This window comes from Stenella coeruleoalba (assembly GCF_951394435.1).
Source record: "Stenella coeruleoalba genome assembly, chromosome: 5".
In the NCBI taxonomy this organism is placed as follows: domain Eukaryota; kingdom Metazoa; phylum Chordata; class Mammalia; order Artiodactyla; family Delphinidae; genus Stenella; species Stenella coeruleoalba.
Genome location: NC_137150.1, coordinates 117,590,736 through 117,613,144, shown reverse-complemented (window position 1 = coordinate 117,613,144; position 22,409 = coordinate 117,590,736). Strand labels below are relative to the sequence as shown.

General features: G+C 35.1%; 1 long non-coding RNA gene across 8 annotated transcripts in view; it reads right to left on the bottom strand.

The window, feature by feature from the left end:
• Positions 1-22,409, bottom strand: part of LOC307186261 — a 572,345-nt gene that overhangs the window by 46,843 nt on the left and 503,093 nt on the right. For 7 of the 8 annotated variants that reach the window (XR_013828291.1, XR_013828292.1, XR_013828293.1 and 4 more), the window contains one exon: positions 14,205-15,954. This is a non-coding gene — a long non-coding RNA (uncharacterized lncRNA). Of the gene's footprint in view, positions 1-14,204; positions 15,955-22,409 lie in introns of those variants that run through there. The other variant, XR_013828294.1, reaches the window with a different exon arrangement.

The following is a 22,409-nucleotide window of genomic DNA, read 5'->3' as shown; positions in this document are numbered from 1 at the left end:
AAGGAAGAAATCAGTCAGTGAGAAAGGATGATTGTGGTGTGTACACAGTGCGTGTGGCGGTCGGCATCACCCAACTCTAAGAGGCCCCATGTGAAATATTCTCCAAGTCTAGGGCAAACCCAGACACAGCATAGCATGAGCTATGTGTAGAAGATTTATCTTGTGATGGCAAACGATGTTTGAAAAGCTAACAAAGATTCTAAAGTAACTGACAGCAACAGATAATGTGCAAAGCAAGCAACGTTTTACATTCACTGAGAAGTGAAATTGCTTTCACCAGAATGTTCATTTTCTGGAAAACTTGCCCTCCAGAGCTCTCAAAAACCTCACAAAAACCACAAAACAAAATCTGTCATTACTAATGCAAAGATGGCTTAGAATGTCACAGAATGCACCAGGTAATGTTGCTTTGACATTATAACAAAATTTTTATCCACTGAATTTTATGCTGAAGTTATTAACTGGCTTCTATTTATTAAATGTCACTTGCTAAACTACTTTGTTTAATCATGTAAAGTAATATGGCCTAATACTTATTTTGCATGACCCTAACATTTAGGAAAAAAAGTTTATCTCAAATTTTCTATTATTTTAATATAAATTATTATATTATTTTTGTATGCTTTTCTCCACTATCTCATGACATAAATCTTATTCTGGTCTCTTTATAAGCTTCTGCTTCCTTATTTAATGAGTGGAGAATATATGGAGAAATGGGATAAGACACTTTATTATGGAAAATGCTCATTTGGCAAAATGAGTTGCCAAATAATGGGACCTAATGAAACTTCAAAGCTTTTGCACAGCAAAGGAAACCATAAACAAGACCAAAAGACAACCCTCAGAATGGGAGAAAATATTTGCAAATGAAGCAACTGACAAAGGATTAATCTCCAAAATTTAGAAGCAGCTCATGTAGCTCAATAACAAAAAAACAAACAACCCAATCCAAAAATGGGCAGAAGACCTAAATTTCTCCAAAAAAGATATACAGACTGCCAACAAACACATGAAAGAATACTCAACATCATTAATCATTAGAGAAATGCAAATCAAAACTATAATGAGATATCATCTCATACCAGTCAGAATGGCCATCATCAAAAAATCTAGAAACAATAAATGCTGGAGAGGTTGTGGAGAAAAGGGAACCCTCTTGCACTTTTGGTAGGAATGTTAATTGATACAGCCACTATGGAGAACAGGATGGAGGTTCCTTAAAAAACTACAAATAGAACTACCATATGACCCAGCAATCCCACTACTGGGCATATACCTTGAGAAAACCATAATTCAAAAAGAGTCATGTACCAAAATATTCATTACAGCTCTATTTATAATAGCCAGGAGATGGAAACAACCTAAGTGCCCATTAACAGATGAATGGATAAAGAAGTTGTGGCACATATATACAATGGAATATTACTCAGCCATAAAAAGAAACAAAATTGAGCTATTTGTAATGAGGTGGATGGACCTAGAGTCTGTCATACAGAGTGAAGTAAGTCAGAAATTGAAAGACAAATACTGTATGCTAACACATATATATGGAATTTAAGAAAAAAATGTCATGAAGAACCTAGGATTAAGACAGGAATAAAGACACAGACCTACTAGAGAATGGACTTGAGGATATGGGGAGGGGGAAGGGTAAGCTGTGACAAAGTGAGAGAGTGGCATGGACATATATACACTACCAAACATAAAATAGATAGCTAGTGGGAAGCAGCCGCATAGCACAGGGAGATCAGCTCGGTGCTTTGTGACCACCTAGAGGGGTGGGATAGGGAGGGTGGGAGGATGGGAGACGCAAGAGGGAAGAGATATGGGAACATATGTATATATATAACTGATTCACTTTGTTATAAAGCAGAAACTAACACACCATTGTAAAGAAATCATACTCCAATAAAGATGTTAAAAAAAAAATGTAAGTGGTGAAGTCAAATTTGAATTCAGACAAACAATGGAAACAACATGAAGTAATGAACATAATGATACTAAAAAATTATTCATCATCTATCTAAAATTCAGATTTAACTCGGCATCCCATAGTTTTACTTGCTAAATCTAACAGCCCTATATATAAAGCCCATGCTTTGTAATGAACCTATCTAAACAAAGAAAGAAGGTCCACCTTCCCTGCACCCAACAATCATCCACCTAGTCTGAAAACACCTACTCTGAAAGCCACAGCACTTTCAAAGTCATCATTTTAATAGTCAGCATCTGAAAATGGGCAAGGTCACTATCTCAGCTTCTGAAATCTCTGACACCACCATGAATGGAATAATAGGTGCTTAGGGCCAAGTAGGTAAAGATGCTATTTTCTGGAGAGTATTTAGGCCCTCATCCAGGACCCAGGAAGGCGATGTGGGCTTTCTGTAGATTTGTGGGACATGATCAGAGCAATAGTTAATGGATATCAGACCCTACATGCATGACACCATTGAACTTTAGATGCCTATGTTGCTTCCTCCCTGGAAGTTATCCTGCTTCGGGAAACCATCCAATACCCTGACATAGCACTGTATCCAGCTTGAGGCAAAGAGGGACAAAGAACCATGTTTGAAACCTCACAAACTTTTGAACTCAGTTCAAAAACCTCCTGTCTATTATCTAAAATGAAAATTGGTTGCAATAAAATTACTGAATATGCTTTCACTGGACTAGCATGGCAAACTGAACTTAAGTTTTTATAGATTAACCAAACATTAATTTAATCATGAAACATAGGGACCCACCTAGTTTTCGGTGAGAAATGTTTAATGCAAATCGATCTTATCACACAGGAAAGGTGGGCGTGCCCTAGCTCATACTGAAATGATCAGCTTTATAAAAAAAGAAACCTGTTGGGAAGAAGTTACAGGACTGACTTAGCTTCCTATGGTATCACCTGTCCAAGATGATCACGAAGATTAACCAACTATTAATATATTAATTACACTGTAGCTAATACCTTCTAGTTTCTTATGAACTAAAATCTACATTTCTGTAGCTGCTCTCATTAACTGATTTGATTAATCAATAATTCATTCATTTAGCTCATAAATATAACATTCTTACTTTTAGCACTTGGCTAGATCTGAGAAAGGAACTCATGAGCAGTAATACAAACAGAACACAAGAGAGAAAAGGGAAGACACAGAAGGAGAGAGAGAGAGAAAGAGAGAGACAGACAGACAGAGACAGAGAAAGAGACAGTGACAATGAGAGGTATTGAGAGAGACATCTTCTCCCTGGGAATGAATAGCTTAAGAAGACTTTGCTACTTCCCCTTCCCTGGAAGTCTACAAAATTTCCTGTAGGTAAGTTTAAATGGTTAATTTTCTATTTGTGGGAATGCTGATGCTACATTTTTTTCTTTATTCACATTACATAGTTTTATTTTCTCAAGAGTCTGGAGAAGTATTACAGGAAGGGGTTGTTAACCCTATTTTACAGATGGGAAAACTAAGGCACTTAAGCAACTTATCGCAGTAGTGACAAACTGCCTGTTTTCAAAGTAAAAATGAGCCAAAAAGGAAAAGACAACTTCAGACATAGGAAGATGGACTATTTCCTTTCCCAGAAGAAAAAGGTGAGACTTCTTGTCTACCATGATCTGCCAGTGAGAAGACCATCTGAAATGTGACCTCTTCAAATCAGCAAAGCCAGGCGGCAAAGCCACAGTGCTCAGGAATCAAGGGGGAGGACTCAGAGAAAACCACCTCCTCTCAGTGTTTGCTGTGGCTCCACCAGGGTAAACTCCACAGCACTGAATCTGTGGGATGTTTAATAAGTAAACACTACACTGCACCATTTACTATGTGTAATGATGGCCATAATAATTATATTTCTTTCAATTCCTATTATCTACTAGGCACCACGCCTGCTACATGCCATATATATAAATCTTCTCATCTTCACGAAAACCTTGCAGTATTAGTGCCATAATTTTCACTTTACAGATGAAGGTCACGAGGCACTGATGGAAAAATCAGCTTTTGTAGTGGTAGTTGACTCAGACTTGTTATAAATTCAGGTGTGCCAGACTCCAGGGCTGGAGTTCAATCTCCTTATTACTGCAGAATGGGGAACAGTCTAAAAACTGTGCTCTAAGCTTACTGTGCAATCAAAGACCAAGCTATTTTGGAGCAGGAGTGACCTTTCTGAGGCCTCTGAAATACTATCACAAAACGGAGGTCTTCCGGAATAGGTGACAACGCAGATGGAAAATCTGAATAACACTGAGGACTTTTTCGAACTACACCCACCTCTTGCCCCACTTTCCCCTCCCCACTGCAGGTCTTCAAGCAGTGAAGTTGAGAAACCACTGTTCTAAGAGGTCTTAAAACTCAGAGCAAGGCAGGGAAAAATAAACAAGCTTCAAGCTAATAGTATTAGAAGAGGTAGAAAGAAACAGGAGGTTGCTCTGAGTCCCCAGACGATGTAAGGAACACTGTTAGATACGTCCCAAATTGCAATAAGCTCTCTCAAGTAGCCTGTGAGTAAGGTTTATTGTACTCCTATGTTTTGAAGACTTTAAAAACAGAAGTAATTATTTATGTAATAGATGCCGCTCCATGTTTCTCTTTATCATTAAATAAACTGTTTACCACACTGAGCTGGTAAATTCCCAGTTAGAAGTAAATATATTTGTTATTTTTAGGTAGGTCCGACAACCTCATGTTATTCTATGTTTTAAAAAATCAGAAACGGAAAAGAGCCCATTGAACTTTTGCTGTTCAATGAAAGAAACACTGGTCTAGGAAGTCTCTGGAGGCACAAAAAGGGCTGGTCAGCTAACTAGCGAAGCTGCATTTTCATTCTAAGTAGAGCAAATCTTACTTTCAAACTTTTACTGTGGGGACCAACTGTTCCCGAATTGCTAAGCCTCTGTCACTGGAAGCGTTATAGCAAAACAGTTCAAATGAACCCCTCTGATGTAAGACACATTTGTTCCAGTGCTAGGATTTACCATTTATGTGATTGTAGGGAACTATATAAACCTGACTGTGGCTTTTCTCACTTTTAAAAGAGGACTGATACTATTAGAGTAGAGGCCATCCTACTTGATGGGTTTGGGCTCAGTAGTTGACGTATTAAACAAAAATAATAGAAAGGGAAGCACAAATATACATTAAAACATAAATATCCTAATTTTTCTTAAAACATATAAAGTATAGGGCTTCCCTGGTGGCACAGTGGTTGAGAATCTGCCTGCTAATGCAGGGGACACGGGTTTGAGCCCTGGTCTGGGAGGATTCCATATGCCACAGAGCAACTAGGCCCGTGAGCCACAACTACTGAGCCTGCACGTCTGGAGCCTGTGCTCCGCAACAAAAGAGGCCGCGACAGTGAGAGGCCCGCGCACCGCGATGAAGAGTGGCCCCCGCTTGCCACAACTCGAGAAAGCCCTTGCACAGAAATGAAGACCCAACACAGCAAAAATAAATTAATAAATTCCTACCCCCAACATCTTCTCTAAAAAATATATATAAAGTATAATTTTCTAATTTTTCCAATATTTTCATGTGAGACAAGTCCTTTCATTGAGTATGGGACTGGCAATGGTGTTTTCAGGTTTCATAAATTGTACCCATGGTGTGCCATTTCAGTGGACCCAGTCCATTCTTAAGCAAGAACACGTAAAGGTACTGATACAAGAAACAGAGATGGTTCAATCTACATTTTTATGATTTTTTGTAATAATTTACAGTTGAAATTTCAAATTTAATATGACAGGGATTTTAGCTATTCAATTTTATTGAATCTTTCCAAGAAATGAAGCTATTCTCTCTCTTTTTTCAACCACATTCCAGAGGTTTAGCTAATTAATTAAATTATACATATAGTATTAATTAAATTACATATAAATTATATATGTACAAAGTTTAATTAAAATTTCAATATTAATAACATATATAAACTATATAATTTGAAACATATATATGGATGGATAGGTAGATAGATTTACAATATTTGTAAGAGAAGGCTTACAATTCTATTAGAATGTACTAATTAATCAACTTCTGGCACCTTAAAAAGTATTAAACAAATAACCAAAGTTATTCTTAACTTTTTCAGGAAATCATGGACTCCCATGATAATCTGACAAGAGCTAGGACTTTTTCCTCAGTAAAATAAACACATCCGCATACCTTTAAAGAATTATAAATATTTTCAAAGGGCACAGAGACTGAACAAGTTTATTCCATGGCTCCTTATGGATCTAGGATCCTAAATTAAGAACACTTTTTTGGGGGGATGGCAGGGCAATGTGAGAAGTAATGTCTTTACTTTCTAATTAGGTTTGTGTTGATCGAATGCTTCAGAAAAAAACTGCAAACCTCTGTAGTTTCTAATGTTTTGGCTGCTTTTTTTGAATAAAGTTTTAAAATTCCATCGAACTAAATCTATACTCAAATAGGATCAAAATAAACAAACAAATTAAAAACAAAACAAAAATGAATTCCAAACCAGTTTGAGTTTCCCAAGCCATTCTTCCCCTAAATCTTAATTCAACTACAGAGAAAGTACTCTTAACCATTCACCACTTTACAGATTATCTGACATTTTCTACAGATGCCATCAGCATGCTAAAAGCAAGTAAAGTACTTTCTAGAGCTGTACTGTCCAATATACTAGCTACTAGCCACATGTAGCTATTTAAATTTTAATTAACTAAATTTAAAATTCAGTTCTTCAGTCACAGTAACCACATATGGCTAGTGGCTATTGTTTTGGACAGTGCAGAGAACATTTCCATCACCTCAGAAAGTTCTAGAACACCCAAGTATTTTTAATCCCACCAAGAGATGTGTATGCTTGCTGGCAATCAGTTTTGTTTGTTCCCAAACCAGATTATGCCCGTTGGCAGTCAGTTATGTTTGTTCCCAAACCAGTTTATGTCCGTTGGCTTAATATAAAATTGTATAATTTAATTAAATATTATCTAAACCAATTTAAATATGAGTGTAAAAGAATGAGAGGTGTTCTAAACCTGAAAATTTTGGAAAGACAATAAAATTGTCACTTTAAAAATTATTATAGTATAAAATGTAGGTAAGACAACATTAGAAAAAAAATCATAGAGAAAAATAGGAATCTCCTTTCAGATTTCTTTGTATTGGATTTGCACTTAAAGACATATAAGCAATCAAAATTAGAAATCAAAAATGATGCATTATGGGATTTACAGAAAGAAAAGGTGACTAAGATCTATAATCAGCAACCCAAACTCAGAAACAGGTCTTGGCTTACATAAACATATTGGCAAATACTGGCAAATAAGCATATAATCAAGTTTTAAAATTTAAACAAAATATGCACAGTATGCGTGTATTAATTTTAAGAACTGTTTTGTTAAAAGTCTTTGTGAATTTACTCAACTACTGATCCCCATTGTATTAAATAGGAAGGCTTCTACTACACAGAGCAAAACTGCAAACACATGCCTTCTTCATTACTATAAACTCAGCATTTTCACAATTGATTGTATCATTTTTATTTGCCAAATTAAAAATACTGGCAAATAAACGTATAATCAAGTTTTAAAATTTAAACAAAATATGTACCGTATGCATGTATTAATTTTAAGAACTGTTTCTTTAAAAGTCTTTGTGAATTTACTCAACTACTGATCCCAATTGTATTAAATAAGAAGGCTTCTACTACGCATAGCAAAATTGCAAACACATGTTTTCTTTATTACTATAAACTCAGCATTTTCAAACTCACAAATGATTGTGTCATTTCTATTTGCCAAATTTTTCATTGGATTAAATTATATTGAAAAACTTATGAACAGGAACCTGATCTAATTCCAGATTTATGCATAACTGGTCTTTTAATTATAACACAAAATATAACTAACAGCAATATTATTACTTTACTCTTGAAGTCTACCCAGTTGCCTGAGTGTCTAAGACTTTATATGGAGACAAGAACACTCAACTTTAATTGTGTTCACTCTATTTAACTTTTTGATTCTTTTCTGACTTGAAAATGCTATCTACCCATTTATCTATAACATTAATTAGTTGAGAAATAAGAAGTATAAGAATTTCATTGCTTTCTACATCTAGATTTAGATGCAAATGAAAGTCTACATACTACTACTAAGACTACTACAATTTCTACTACTACATTTTGTTCATTAAAATAGCATCAAAATAATATTGTAATTGGTAGTTGTTGCTTGACCAATGAATATTTTTCATTAGTCAATTACATTCAAGGAAATATTTAGACTATCATGTATCATACATGTTTATTTGAAATAACAGCATAAGCATGTAAGTGTGCCATAATTTACCTTTCTTTATACTCCTTAGAATTACCTGAAAGTATCAAAGATACTCCAAATTATCTAGTTCAACCAGAAGAGAAGATGTGGTTAGGCTCATCAGAAAAAAAACAGTTTTACTGCAATTTTGCTTTACTGTGTGATACCTTCATACCAAAGATGGAGAACTGGCTGACTCTGGGGGCCAAATTTAGAGTGACTGCTGAAGTCATTTTGGAATATCTTGAAAGTAAGCGTGGTTTCTTTGGTCTACCACAGTCCTCATTCACTTCCTCTGTCTTTAAGTCTGGCTTATTACACAGCCTAGACTCCGAAGTTATTTAAGTTCATGACCCCTGGTAAGGTGTTTTACAACATGTTACCTTGCATATCTCATGGGGGGCATAGGTAATTGAGCTCTAAAGCTAGACTTAGTTATGGCTACCATTTCATATTAATTTCCATTCTCCTAAGCGACACAATGCTAAGAGGTTAACCAATTCATAGTTCTTCCCTTTTCACTTAAGATATACCACGAACTGCTAGGCCATACTTCTAGAGAATGATTCTGGAAGGAGAAGTATCACAGTGGAGCTGGAGGGTAAATTCCTCTCTATGCCTAGAAGAATAAGAGTGCACTGGTACTTGAAAGGAAAGAATTAAATGGATATGGAGTTGATTTTAAACAATATTAATTATATACTTATCATATTTTTATCTGAAGATAGTGTTATTTGTAGTCTTTCAGTAGTAAAACCTTATCTCATTTCAATCAGTTAATTAATTAAGATTAATTACTCAAAAATTACTACTCAAAAATCCATCGATAGCAAACATAAAATATGTTTTCTTGGATAGATCACTGGCCTGGATAGAAATCTGGGCTATGTCCATAGCTAGTGGATTGATCCCTGCAAAATCATTAAACATTCTGGGACTCAGTTTGGTCACCTGGAAAGTGGGCCAATTGATTTCTAAGGTTCTTACCATTTATAATTCTAGATTTTATTTTTACTTTCCATCAAGTACTACTTAAGTGCCTACTACGTAAAAGTATACATGAACTATACGGCTTACAATCTAACTTTATTACTTGCTATCTAAACATATAAAAAGTAAGGGGAAATGCAAGGCTGAGTATGATTGGAGTCAAGTAGGTGCTCCAAGAGTTCACAGTGAAAAGTAACAAAGTTGGGATTTAAGAGGGATCAGATAGGTGTGGGGAAGAAACATTGGTAGTTTATTTAACTCACACATTCTGCATAGCCTAGAGTGAGGTTACAAATGAAGGCACGCACAGACAACGCCAACTTAAAAATTAAGAACCACCATCAAACAGATTTCATAATAGTTAAAAGTGATGTTCCTAATTTCTCTTAAATTCCAAATTTTAAAAGTTGGAAGAAGTCCACTTAAATATAAAATTATTCCACTGTATCACATAATGTTTTTATGTCACTAAAAAAATTCTATTTATTCACCAGAGAGTTCTTCAATTCACCCTATAAGCTGAGCACTATGGTAAGAGTTGTGAGTTTCGAAAATACATATTTCTGTATGTAAGGGGCTTAGATTTATTAAAAATAATAGAGATTAGTTAGTTTCATAAATAAGCTTCAATGGCATATGACAGGCTTAATCAAGGCTGGTCTGTTAATCAAGACAGGGTTAAAAACAAACAAACAAAAAAAACCCTCCTCATCCCATAATGATATATTCTGGAGAGTATAGAAATGTCTTGAATAACACAGGATTTTACTGCTGAAGCATAGTTTAAGATGTGTGTAAGTTCGATTGCCTATAAATGATTTAAAGTTCAACTCAATCCAATAGTTAAAAACTATATGTATACTGCAGGAGGTACAAAGGTCAGTCACAGGTCACATTCCCTTGGGGCATTTGGATTCACTACTAATGGAAGTTAGAGAAAACCCTGTGGGAATAAAAGCTGCAAGGGCTAGGAGGATTTAAAATGGAGAAATTCCCTTTTAGAGAAAGAGAAAAAGCTTTGTGGATGAAGAGGTGATATACATGGATCTTGAAGAACATGATATCAACTGGTAGCAGGTTTGCTTGGAAGTAGTAGTGGATGACAGGAATTGGTAAGCAAGTGATAGATAAATGCTCTTTTGATTATGTCAGAATCTTCACTTAATGATTTTCATGGGTGTTCCCTAGGGGTCTTTTAGGGGGCTGTTGTGGGTATAGCCAACATCAGTGGCCTCAAGAGTTATTCCTATATTCTGAGAAGAGAAACTAGATATGGGTGTGAAATAATGCTCAGGGGGGCAGAATCCTGAATCACATCATTTGGGGAATCACCTAGGCTCATGAGTCAGCGTTTGGTAATAGGGAATAAGAGAAACAAAATGATTATTTACAGAAAGTGACTCATTTATTCTAATAACATAGTTCATGAACTGCTGGATTGTTTTCAAGAAGACTCAGTCCAATTGCCAAGCGATTTATCTGATTCCCTCATAGTTACTTTGGCCAATTTAGTTCATAATATTATGAGCTATTATTATGAACTAAGTTAGACTTTTCTGGTAAGGTCCAATCAATTGCTTTGCAGTTTGTTTTCCTTTCCTTTCCTTTCCTTCTTTTCCTTCCTTTCTCCCTCTTTCCTTCCTTCCTTCCTACTCTCACTCCTTCCTGCCTCATTCCACAAAGCATGTAAGGTCAATCAGCCACTATGAACCTAAGTTTAGTGTCCCAAAATACCAAAAGAGATATTAGTTAAGTAAAATATGATTTGCTGATGTTTGTTTCCTGAATTTTCACACTTCCTTTGTTACCAAATGTGGAAACCTTGGAACAGAGTAAAACTTGACCGCTTAAAATTCTTAAAGGAATTATTCCATCTACATAGTTGCTCTCCAGTTGAATGCTAACTTTCTAAATGTACAAAGTTTCTCCATGGTTTCTTAGTCATAATTTAACTATTTCTAGATATAGACACCAGCAGTGGTCCTGAAACTTAGCTTCTTTAAAAATAATCTTGTCAGTTTATATATTTGTCATTTGCCATTTTTTTCACATAAATAAAGGACCTGGAAGAGCAAAATTTACTATTAATCACTAGTGAAAGCATAATTCTCCCACATAGTATTCTCTTTATTTTCTTCATTGAGGCTAATTTTATCCTCTGCCCTTCAGAGTTATGATTTCTGCAAGACTAACACAGTGGATCATAGCTACATCTTTGTCACTTTTCAGGTACTCTTTTATACCAGTTCACTTTAGATATTCTATACATCTGTCATAGTATTTTTATAAAATTATCCTTAAACTGCACATCATAGTTGACTTCTGCGATATATTTAACTCTATTGCACTGTATGGAAACAGGCATTTATTGGAAATAGTATTTTATTTGGACCTCAATGTGTACATGACTTGGTCTCCAAATCTGTACACAGAGTATTGGGATACACACATGCACACATACACATGCAAGGGAAACTAGGCTCTCAAGGGCTAAACTATTTATAAGATGTAATTGTTTACCACTCAGTTGTCTGTTTCTTCTAACCCTCTTTTTCTCACTCTCTTGTCTATGTCACCTGACCCTTGTTCATTATCTCTTGATTAGTCCTTGAAAAGACTTTTCTTTCTCAGAGACTACTAGTTTCTAACTTCTGCATAGCAGTCAAATAATTTTGCTTGAACTCACTGGTATTCAAGCCTTCTAAGGCTCATGTGTTCTTCCCCTTGGTAATTCGAAAGTTCCTTCTTCACTGCCATTGTTGGTAAATTCTAGATTCTGAGACATCTGGATGCCAGAGTGTTCTATAGAAATCTCATCACCACATAGCCAGGATCTTATAGTTCTTAACATATAATTGTATCTAAAAACCTTTTCTTATGTATTCAATGTTTCATGCTGGGAGTTTAAATAAGGTATAATATCTACAGCTATTTAATTCTGTGACTGAAAAACAATCTATATAAATTACACCATTCACTGCCATTAAAGTTGGCACGAAGCTAATGGACTCCAAAGAGACCAATCTGCTTTGTACAGACAGAATATTGTAGGTGCCTTTCCTGCAAGCAAAAATGTAATCCTCAAATTATACTTCATATACTTATTTGTTATTAATTTCTTAATACGTTTCTGGTTTAGTTGTTCCTGTTTTACTCAACAGATATAGCTGTAGAAAAATTAAAAGTAAAAGATAAGGAAAGTATACAGTATACAAAAAGCTGATTTATAAGACATGCTGAAAGGAAAATCATTCATCTGGAAATCAAGGACTTTAAAAAGTCAAAAGAAATCTACATAATCAAAATGTAAGATTATAAACTGTAATGAACTTATTAATAAAAATGAACTTGGTCCATTATTTTTATTCTAGAGAAAAAGCAGTCTGAAATTAAATCATATGTCTATGACGAGTAGACATACTCAACACAGTCAAAAAACAAGTCAAGTATGGTGCTGTTGCACAGCATTCTGTGAATTAAATTTAGGTAAGTTTTAGGACAAATTAAAAAAAACTCAGATTTATGACCACTGTTGTAATTCGTTCAAATATTCCATAGAAACTCATCACAGGGTGAGATCTCCATTCATTCATCCAATAAATAAATAGATCTTATTATGTGTAAGGCGTTGCAGGGGATACAATGAAAAATAAGGCATGGACTTTGCCCTCAAGGGGCTTACAGTCTAGTATGGAAAAAATAAACAAGCACATAGATAGCCATAACATAAGGGAGAAAGTGATGTGTCATAAGAAAGACTCAGACAATGTGCTGTGAAAGTCATTGACACTAGCAGACTTCTTTTTTTAACTGTAGTGTCTAAGTAGCCAATAAAAATAGAAAGACCAATGACAAGTTTGCAAAATTAAGTGCCAAATTTTGTGAATCTATGGATGATGAAAGCTGCAATATAAATGCAGTTTGTCACTACTCACCAATTCTTAAAAATGTTTAATCATAGAGTAACAACCTATCAGAAATACCATCTTGCCAGAGTTTATAAGCAGATGCAAATATAATAATCTAATATTTACGGACAAAGGATAATTTTAATTATCTAAAATACTCATGACACATAACCTTCTTGCACAGAAATTAGCTCGATTAGATTAAAATGATGAAGAATTCCTCGATGGCTCAAGTGTGCTCCAAGGAAAGCTAGAAGGTTGTACAGTTAACTCCCAGGGTGTAACTCTAAACCATACAACCTACTACCTCAACCCGGATGCACACAGCTTCCAATGTTGCTTCAAACTCCTTATCATATCTTCAGTCAGCTCCTCCAAATATGGCAGCCATATACCTAAGGACTTGGCAAGGATGTAGATATAATATTCTAACATTTTACCAATAAACTTAATATGTATCTACTAGGACTACCCTAACCTCTTGGGTTTCCAGCATAGGTCATATAAAATGTCTTCTGACATCTCTCATGGAGTAATTCCACCAGCAATTAATAATATTAAAAGTCAGTATCATTCAGCTTCATTTATAAAGAGAACTAGGCTCAATAGGGACACAAAATCCAGTTATAGCCTTTAATTTTCTTATTAAAGTTGATGAATTGCACTAACCACTGGAATGTGAACAGAAGTTTCTGAACAGGATCTATTCAGAGCTTGGTGCAAACCTTGCTATAAAAAATTCAAATTTCTTAAGCAATTTAATATACTTGGATTTAAACTTCAATGGCTGTGCTATGAGCCCTTCCAAGTGGTCAACAACTGAAGCCTGCCTCGTAAGACAGGTGAGGATTTATATATATATCTATATATATACATGAAAACCAAAGGAAAATATAGTCACTTCAAAAGTAAACAACTAGAGTTTAACAGGAGTTTGACTGAAATATTATTTAACTGCATTGTGTATAGCATTTTGTCAGATTACCACACTGACACAGACCCATAGAAGCGAGCTTGTGCGGTCCACTTCACCACAAGATCGGATCTACGGGTTTATGCCAATGGGCAACGTCTCACATGGGCTCCCTCATAATGCAGAATTTGTTGTAAATGTATGATGAAGTTAGGAGACCAAAATAATAATATCAATCCCTTAGCATAAGTATTTAAATGCTGAAATTCTCTAAGTATGCATATTCCCACTTAAAGGGCTTCATAAATATTCTACACTAAATACAGGTTATATACATGAGAATTTTAAAAATAGTATAGTGAAAGAGTTTTCACAGATTACTTTTGTTTTCAGGTTGAATATTTTGGAATTAGACTATTCTAATTAATGATGAATTTTAAAAGAAAATAAAAAAGAATCCATACATGCATGTATGAATTACGTAATTTTGAGGCATGAATATAGTATTATAAGCCTATAATTAAGACCAAATTAACTATTAAGCTAATTGTGTAAGAGTTAGACTGCTTGTTTTAACTCTTATAAAACCTCAGTTAGTGGTTTCAAGGAATTGGTAATATAACTTTCTCATAAAACAAGTAAGATTTTATTGATTAGGCAAAGAACACAGGAAGTTATTTAAATTCTTAAATATACATATGTGTCTGTAGTTGGAATAATACTGAAATGAACAATATTTGGAGAAATTAATATCAGAAAACAAAAATTAATGACACATTAATAGCATTATTACTACCACCACGCGCTAACATTTAAACTCCAGGTCTATTGCCTAAAAGAGGATATCTTGTTTCTTAAACACAATATATTTAAACTTATTGTTCAAAAAAGATATACTCAAAACATACTATATGGCTGCATACAACTCTCATCTGGTCAACAGGTTGGGCAAAATAAATTGTTATTAAAAAAAAAATTTTAAACCACAGACAATAAGCAAACACACAAAGAGTAAACATAAAGCCAGTCACGTACACGTTTTTTAAGATTCCAGGCTCAAGGGCAACAAAATTAAAAGTTGTACATTATTAATCGTTTCACACATATCCACAATATTTAGCATTTTTAATTATATCTTCATTGTGAAAACTAATATTACTACATAAAAATTAATTAGTGTTTTTGCATGTTTTGAAATAAATAAAATGTTTTTTATAAACTATAGATAATGTGGTCTATATAATTTTTACTATTATGTTTTCTAACTATTCCCATACTTATTAAAAACTACAGTAAAAAAAGTCAATAATCATGAATTCAAATGTAGTAAAAATATTTCAACATATATTCATAAATTTAGACATGAAATAAAAGGCAATATTTGTTCTGCATTTCATCTTAACTATAAGAATGTATATTTTGGTTTCATTCTCTTATTAGATCATAAAAAAGAAAAAGCATGACTTTATTCTCTTTCCCTAGATTTCACTTCCTTTTTTATAGTATGACAAATGATAAAATATAATTTTTCTTTTTCCTAAATTACTTTCTATTCAACTGTATTTCACCTATGTTATAGGAATGGATATATAGATCTATATTCAGAGGGAACCGAACTGTACATTGATCACAAACTGAGAGAAAAATTTTTCACAAAAGTAGGTAATATTATAAATCCTTAAACCATCAGTGACAGTTCCAACAGCTAGATCCATAAAGAGTATGAAACAAATTCTTATAACTAAACACAGTCAAAATTATTTTTTCTTTAAAAGATTTAAACATTAATTGCTCTTTTGCTTTTTATTTTTACCTGAGATGATTTTCTCCTATGATCACTTTCTTCACTTCTCATATCCATTTTAAGTTTTTCCCTAAAACAACCACAAAGGGAGAAATATCAGACAACTGCTGTTTAGGAGGAGCATCTGGGTGGATGGTGGGAATGAAGGTAGACGATCGAGAAGAAAACACAATATCAAAATGGGCAAAACCTTTTAATGTATTTTTTTTAAAGGCTTGGAAGACTCATGGAGCCCCACCCAAGGCTACTCATATGACATATAATGTGGTTTCATAGTTTGCATTTATGCGTTCATTTTGGTTGGTGGTGTTTTCACAGTAACAGTTTTGAAAGTGAAAGGAGGCATGGCTGTTAAAGAAGGGACTAGGTTTTGCACAATGAACTAGTGAAAGCTGAAAAGAGATTTGGATTTGGCATGGAGCTTAATAAGATAATTAAGAGTGTAGAGATTAATGGCTCCTAAAAATAACATTTAAAATAATGTTTTTCAACTAAAGGATCTTGAAACATGAAAACAGGTTTATAAATGTTAATTAAGCCTGTGAAAGTTGATGTTCCATTAGCTGAGGCAGCATAAAGGAACAAGAGCTACTTTTTAAATAATTAGTGAACAATCACCAATAAACTTAATAAAACGTTTTACTTGAATGTTATCAGTATATAGGGTATTTGTAATTTCCCACAATTCTTTGTAGAATAACAAATAAGAAGGTAGAATTCATCGGTTCTATAGTATTTTTCACTGTATACCCTATATATTTTTATTATAATAAAATACGATTTTAAAGCACAACAGTTTGCTTAAAGTTTATTCTTTTCATGGAAAATATAGTATCAATTCTTAACATGCAAATTATAGTCTTTATTTATATAAGCTGTATATTTCAAAAGCATTTTCTCTCTTTAACAATTTTTAAACGTGTTTAGAAACAGTTTTAATAAAAATTAAAATAGGTGCAATACATCAGTTAATCCTTTCCCACTGAACCAGGCAAAACTGGGTTTTTATAATAAAATGCTTAAACTGCTTAGCAATTTACTTCTACAAACAGACAAAATAATTAGAATGCAATGCATTTATCTGCTAAGCCAAAACATTGCTTTAAACATATAAGTTTATATGTACTTTCTCCACTAAAATACTTAATGGATTTTTCCAACGCTCTCAGTAACAGCTGTAAGACAAATTCTTCTTTAAAATATATTTTAAAAGTCAGTATTATTGTGGAAAAAGCTTTTTTCTACTTAGCAACTGAGAAAATGATCTTTTCATCCCTTTTTTCTGGTATACTGAAATCCTGGTGAGTAATTTAAATATAACTTCCCCTAAACTAAATTTCAGTTATCAGAGAAGTTTAATACATATTCTAATACAACCCTTTTCTAGAAGTTCAAAAAGTTTCTTCTCTCACATTTCAAATTATGAGTCACAGCACATGAAAGATTTAGTTTCTTTACCAACTAGGGCTAAACACTCACTCTTCTTAGACAGCAAAAACTAATACTGTACACAAAAAGCACAGATAACATGTTAATGTTTTTTCAAAACTTCTATGTATAACAAAAATAAAAACAGGTATTGTCTTTTTCATAGAGATTTTTCTATTTTTACTAAAGTTTCTATTCTAGTCAGGATTAGAGCAAGAGAGCAAAAGGAAAAAGTTAATAAGAGTAAGGTGGGTGATGAGCTATAAAAGAGTAAACTGAAAGTTCAAGTATCCCCTTTTATATAACAGTAGACTTAAAAAGAAACAACAAAAAAAGTTATACCTGATATGAAAGGTGCGATTTCACCAAGTGCAATATATTGCTTATTATGCCATATTTTTGAAATATACATATAAAGAAGGCTCATTTGCTTATGCTGCCTTACAAAGCTGCTTTACAAAGCGCGATGTCTCTGTAGTTATACAAGCCAATGTTTGCTTTTTTTTTTTTTTGGTTTGTTTTGGTTTGGATTTTTGTTTGTTTGTTTTTGTTTTTGAGCAGTAGCGTCTCTCTCTCTCTCTTTTTTTTTTTTTTTTCAGCACTGTTGCATGGAGTAAGACAAACTCAGATTTTTTTTTCTTCATGGATCCTGTTATTTCTTGGAAAAAAGGACCAGGGTGCTTGTCTTCTTTTTCTTCCTTCTCGGTATTCCAGGCACAAAGCACTGCGCAGAAGCTGCACCAATCCTTGCCGTCCCTGGCAGCAGAATGGTAGAAGGTGGGAGAGACCAGGAATCCTTCCAGGCTGTGCTGACTTTAGAAATGAGGATTGCACACGTTTGTCTCCTGAACCAAAAGGGTGAGAAGGCAGGGTGCCAGTTTGCTACACTGCAGCAATGATCTCATGCTCACTGCTGCTGTCGTCCTGTTTGCCCAGTTCAAATGCCTGTTCATTATAAACCAACAACAACAACAACAACAAAACAAAACTACTTGGATTCTTCAGCAAGCAGAAAGGGTATTAACATTAAAAAAAAAAAAATCAGCAGTAAGAAAAAGCAAAAAACAAAAAGCACATACAATTTTAGGATTCACTTGTTATGCCTCAATATTCTGTTTATATGTTCTTTCTTTTTTTTCCCCCCCTATTTAGAGATAAGCAGCAGAATTTATCAGGCGTGAAAGGGACAGCCTCCTGGTGGCCTGCCAAAAACCCAGAATAAAGGCGAAGTTGTGCTGCAAAGCTCAGTCTCTTGCTGAGTCTGGCTAAAGTCAAGTACTAAGATCCACCATTTTCTGAGCCATGCTAAAAAAGAAGAAAAAAGTCAGGACGGTTGCTGCTTTCCAAGTCTCCGTTGGCACCATCACAAAATCTCAGTCGTAAGGTCACATGATTCTCTGCCAAATGTAGAGTGCGTTCCCATCACCCATTCTGCTGATACTGCGAAGGCAGCTATTGTCTCGTTTAGACCCAAAGTTCAGCCCACTCTTCATTGAATTAGCTGAAAAACGCATCACCTTTGGGGGCTGGGAGTCATGGAAACGTCTACCTGGCAAGTTGCCCACTTTTTCTGCCCATCAACCAGAGATGGAATTGTGCTGCCTAATGCAATGATGACTTGGAATGTGAAGAGTCGTCCAAAGTGAATCTGATTCTTGCAATGCCTGCTTCAGTTTGCACGGAAAACTCTGGCTTCTTGTAGTTAAAGGGGGAGGGGGCGGGGGGGCGGAGAATCTTTCCTACTAAATGTAGCAAATAAAGGTCTGAACATGCCTACTCTGCAACTTTATTTCACAACACACCCAAATGGTTCTCAAATGAAAAGACTGAAGTCTCTGTAAGTTTTCTGAGTTTAAAGGCATCCCTTCCTCTGTCTCCTTTTCCTTATGAGTGAATGCAACAAGCCCAGGACATTTGTTTTAGTTCCTCACATTAAGATTTAAAATCTCTGAGTTTCGTCTTGCTTTTTATTACTTTCTGATTTTATCTGGCACCAGTTTTGTACTACATGGCCACAATATCCACTAGCAACAGTGGGGATGCATTATTGCTGCAATCTCCTTCAAAGTGGTCCCCTGAGGGAGCCAGCTGTCTCCTCAACCACACAAACCCCTGCAACTGGGTCCTGTGGTAATCCTCATCAGTACCTAGCACAGCTGCTGTGCAACTTTGCTGAGACTGACTCATGTAAGAAGTGATCTTTCTGTTCCTTCACAAGCTAGAGTTTTCCTGTGTGGCATGAAAGATGCCTTTGAAAGATGCAGGAAATATATCAACAGCTCTTAGGCATTAAAATGAAATGGTTCCCTCTGCTGAATGAATTGCCATTCTAGCAGACGACGAAAGTTCCAGTGGACAAACATTTCCATACCTTCTAACAAAAGTACAGTGAGTTAAATCTTTCACCATTTCCTTAAGCAGAATCTAAAGCCAAGCGGTAAAGCAAGTCTTATAAGTATTTAAGCCAAATATACTCAGTAGTACTAAAAAGAATCATGTTCTCCTATCTGCATTTAAAAATGTTTCAATTTTTCAACAATGAGGGAATCTTTATAACTATGTTACCAAAAGTTTTTCAATTATATTCAGTGCCTTACAAAATTATGGACTAATGTTATCCCTCCTCCATGTATACACACACACACACACACACACACACACACACACACACACACTGCACAATACCTGACAAAAATTCAAAAAAATAATCAAACCATGACTTGCTTAATAAAAGAAAACCATCAAAAAAAAAAAAAATCAGGGACCAAGGAAATATCCTGGAAAAGGTCTACAGTCTTTTTTGAGTCATGGTCCTTGGGTCGCTTTCTTGAGGAATGGTAGAAGTGAATGTGTACACACACATGCGTGGGAAACATCCTGGTGTCCTCTCCATTTGTAATTCAGAATACAAACAATTGTAAACCATAAAACAAAACTTACATATGTACTGAAATTAAAAATGCTTTTTTCTTGATTGCAAAACTCTGGACAAATTTTGCTAATGTCCTAAGCCTTAGAGTGCTTGGTGGAGAATTGAGCATGGCACACACATATGCCCCATGCTTCAGCACAGTAAGAGGAAAGTAGATAAGCTCTCACAGAAAGAAAAAAAATAAATTTTGAGTTCTCATTCACTTATTCAGTAGATATTATTAAGTAGTAGTATGTGGCCAGGCCTTCTGGTAGACATAGGGGAACAGCAATGAATCAAATGGACATGCCCCCATGTGGGACTCATTCAGTAAGAACTTTTAAGTGAGAAAAGCTCACATCTAAAGAGAAGGGTTGTAGGTCCTAAACGAGCATTTATTGCTAGTCAAGAAACAAAGTGATAGGAATTAGAAAGTGGAAGTGAAATGGATATAAAAAATAGCTTACAGATAGAGACGCTTTCTGTCATTTTGCTATTTTAAATTTTCTCTTTTTAATACAAAATATAATTATAAGCTTTTCATAGTTCTGTTTGATTACTTAAAGAACCTAATTTGAAAATTATATATTGCCTTGCCAATTAAAAACAAAAAATGGACATGGCAGATGTTCACTTCCAGGGAGATGGAGTAGATGTAGTTTTTCCTAAATCTTCCTGCTAAGTACAATGAAAAAAACCTGGACATTGTATATAAAACAAAGGTAAGGAGACTCTGAAAGATGGAGAGAAGACAGTCCAATTAGGGACTCTAGGACCCAAGGAACAACATGGTGGTGAGTTCCCTGCATTTTAATTTTGCCTCATATATCCAAAACTTGGATCTGAAGAAGTAGCCAAACACCAGGAAAGCAGCAGGCTAGAAAGATGGAAAACACGGGGACAGTAACACTTTGCTCCAGTCAACACCACACAAACACGCACCACATACCTGCAAAGACAGAGTGGGGAGCCTAGTGCCACCCTTGCTAGGCTAGAACAAAATGCCCCAACCTGCTCTCCCCAGCCCCAGGGCAGTGTAGGAAAGTCTGAGTAGGAAATTGGTTCTTTCGTCCTTGTCAGGGGATAACAAGGGCCCTCCTTCCCAAATGCATCTTCAGTGGAAACTTCATGGCGAAGCTGAACACCCACTCCAACCCAAAAGTAATGAGGCAAGCTTCTTCCTCCCACTAAAGTGGTGTCAGACAAAGGAGGCCTAGTGGAGAGTCAGGACATTAGAAACTTCCCAGTAGTCATAAGACAACCCCATTATCCCTCAACCTGTAAACCAGCAAAGGCCATGAAGGGAGCAGTAGCAAACCACTCCAACCCCTCCCAGCCGGGAAGGTATCAGTGGAGGCCTGCTGGGGAAGAGGAACTCTGAGCCCTTCCTTGCAGTAACAAGGAGCCCTCCCAGTCAGGTGTCAGTGGTGGCCACAAGGGGGAAGCCTGTACATCTACATACACCTGGCAGTGACAAGGCTGTACTCCCCCTTTTCCTGCTGGATTAGTGTCAGAGGAAGCTAGCTAAACCAGAAGGTTTAAATAAGATCCAGAGTCTCATAACATAATACCCAAATGTCCAGGTTTCAACTGAGAATAATTTTTCATGCAGAGAAGCAAGAAGATCTCAAACTTAATGTAAAAAGACAATCAATGCATGTGAACACCAAGATGATAGAGATATCACAGTTACCTCACAAAGATTTTAAAGCAGCCATCATAAAAGTGCTTCAATGAGTAATTATGAACATGGTTGAAATAAATTTAAAAAAATTAAAAGTCTTAGCAAAGAAATAGAAGATATAAAAAATAACCAGATGGAAATTTTATAAGTAGAAAATACAATAACTAATAAAAAAAAAATGGAGGGGGCAAAGGAAAGAATCAGTGAACTGAAAGCTAGAACAATAGAAATTACCCAAACTGAACCACACAAAGAAAATATGCTTAAAAAAAAATAAGGTAATGGAGACTTATGCAACTATGGAACTATAAGAAAAGATAAAATATTTATGCCACTGGAATCCCAGAAAGAAAGGATAAAAAGGGCAAGTTATAAAACATGCTCAAAGAAATAATGACTGGAAACTCTCCAAATTTAGCAGAAGGCATACAGATTCAAGAAGTTAAGCAAACCACAAGCAGGAAATACCCAAAGAAATCCACACCAAAACACATCTTAGTCA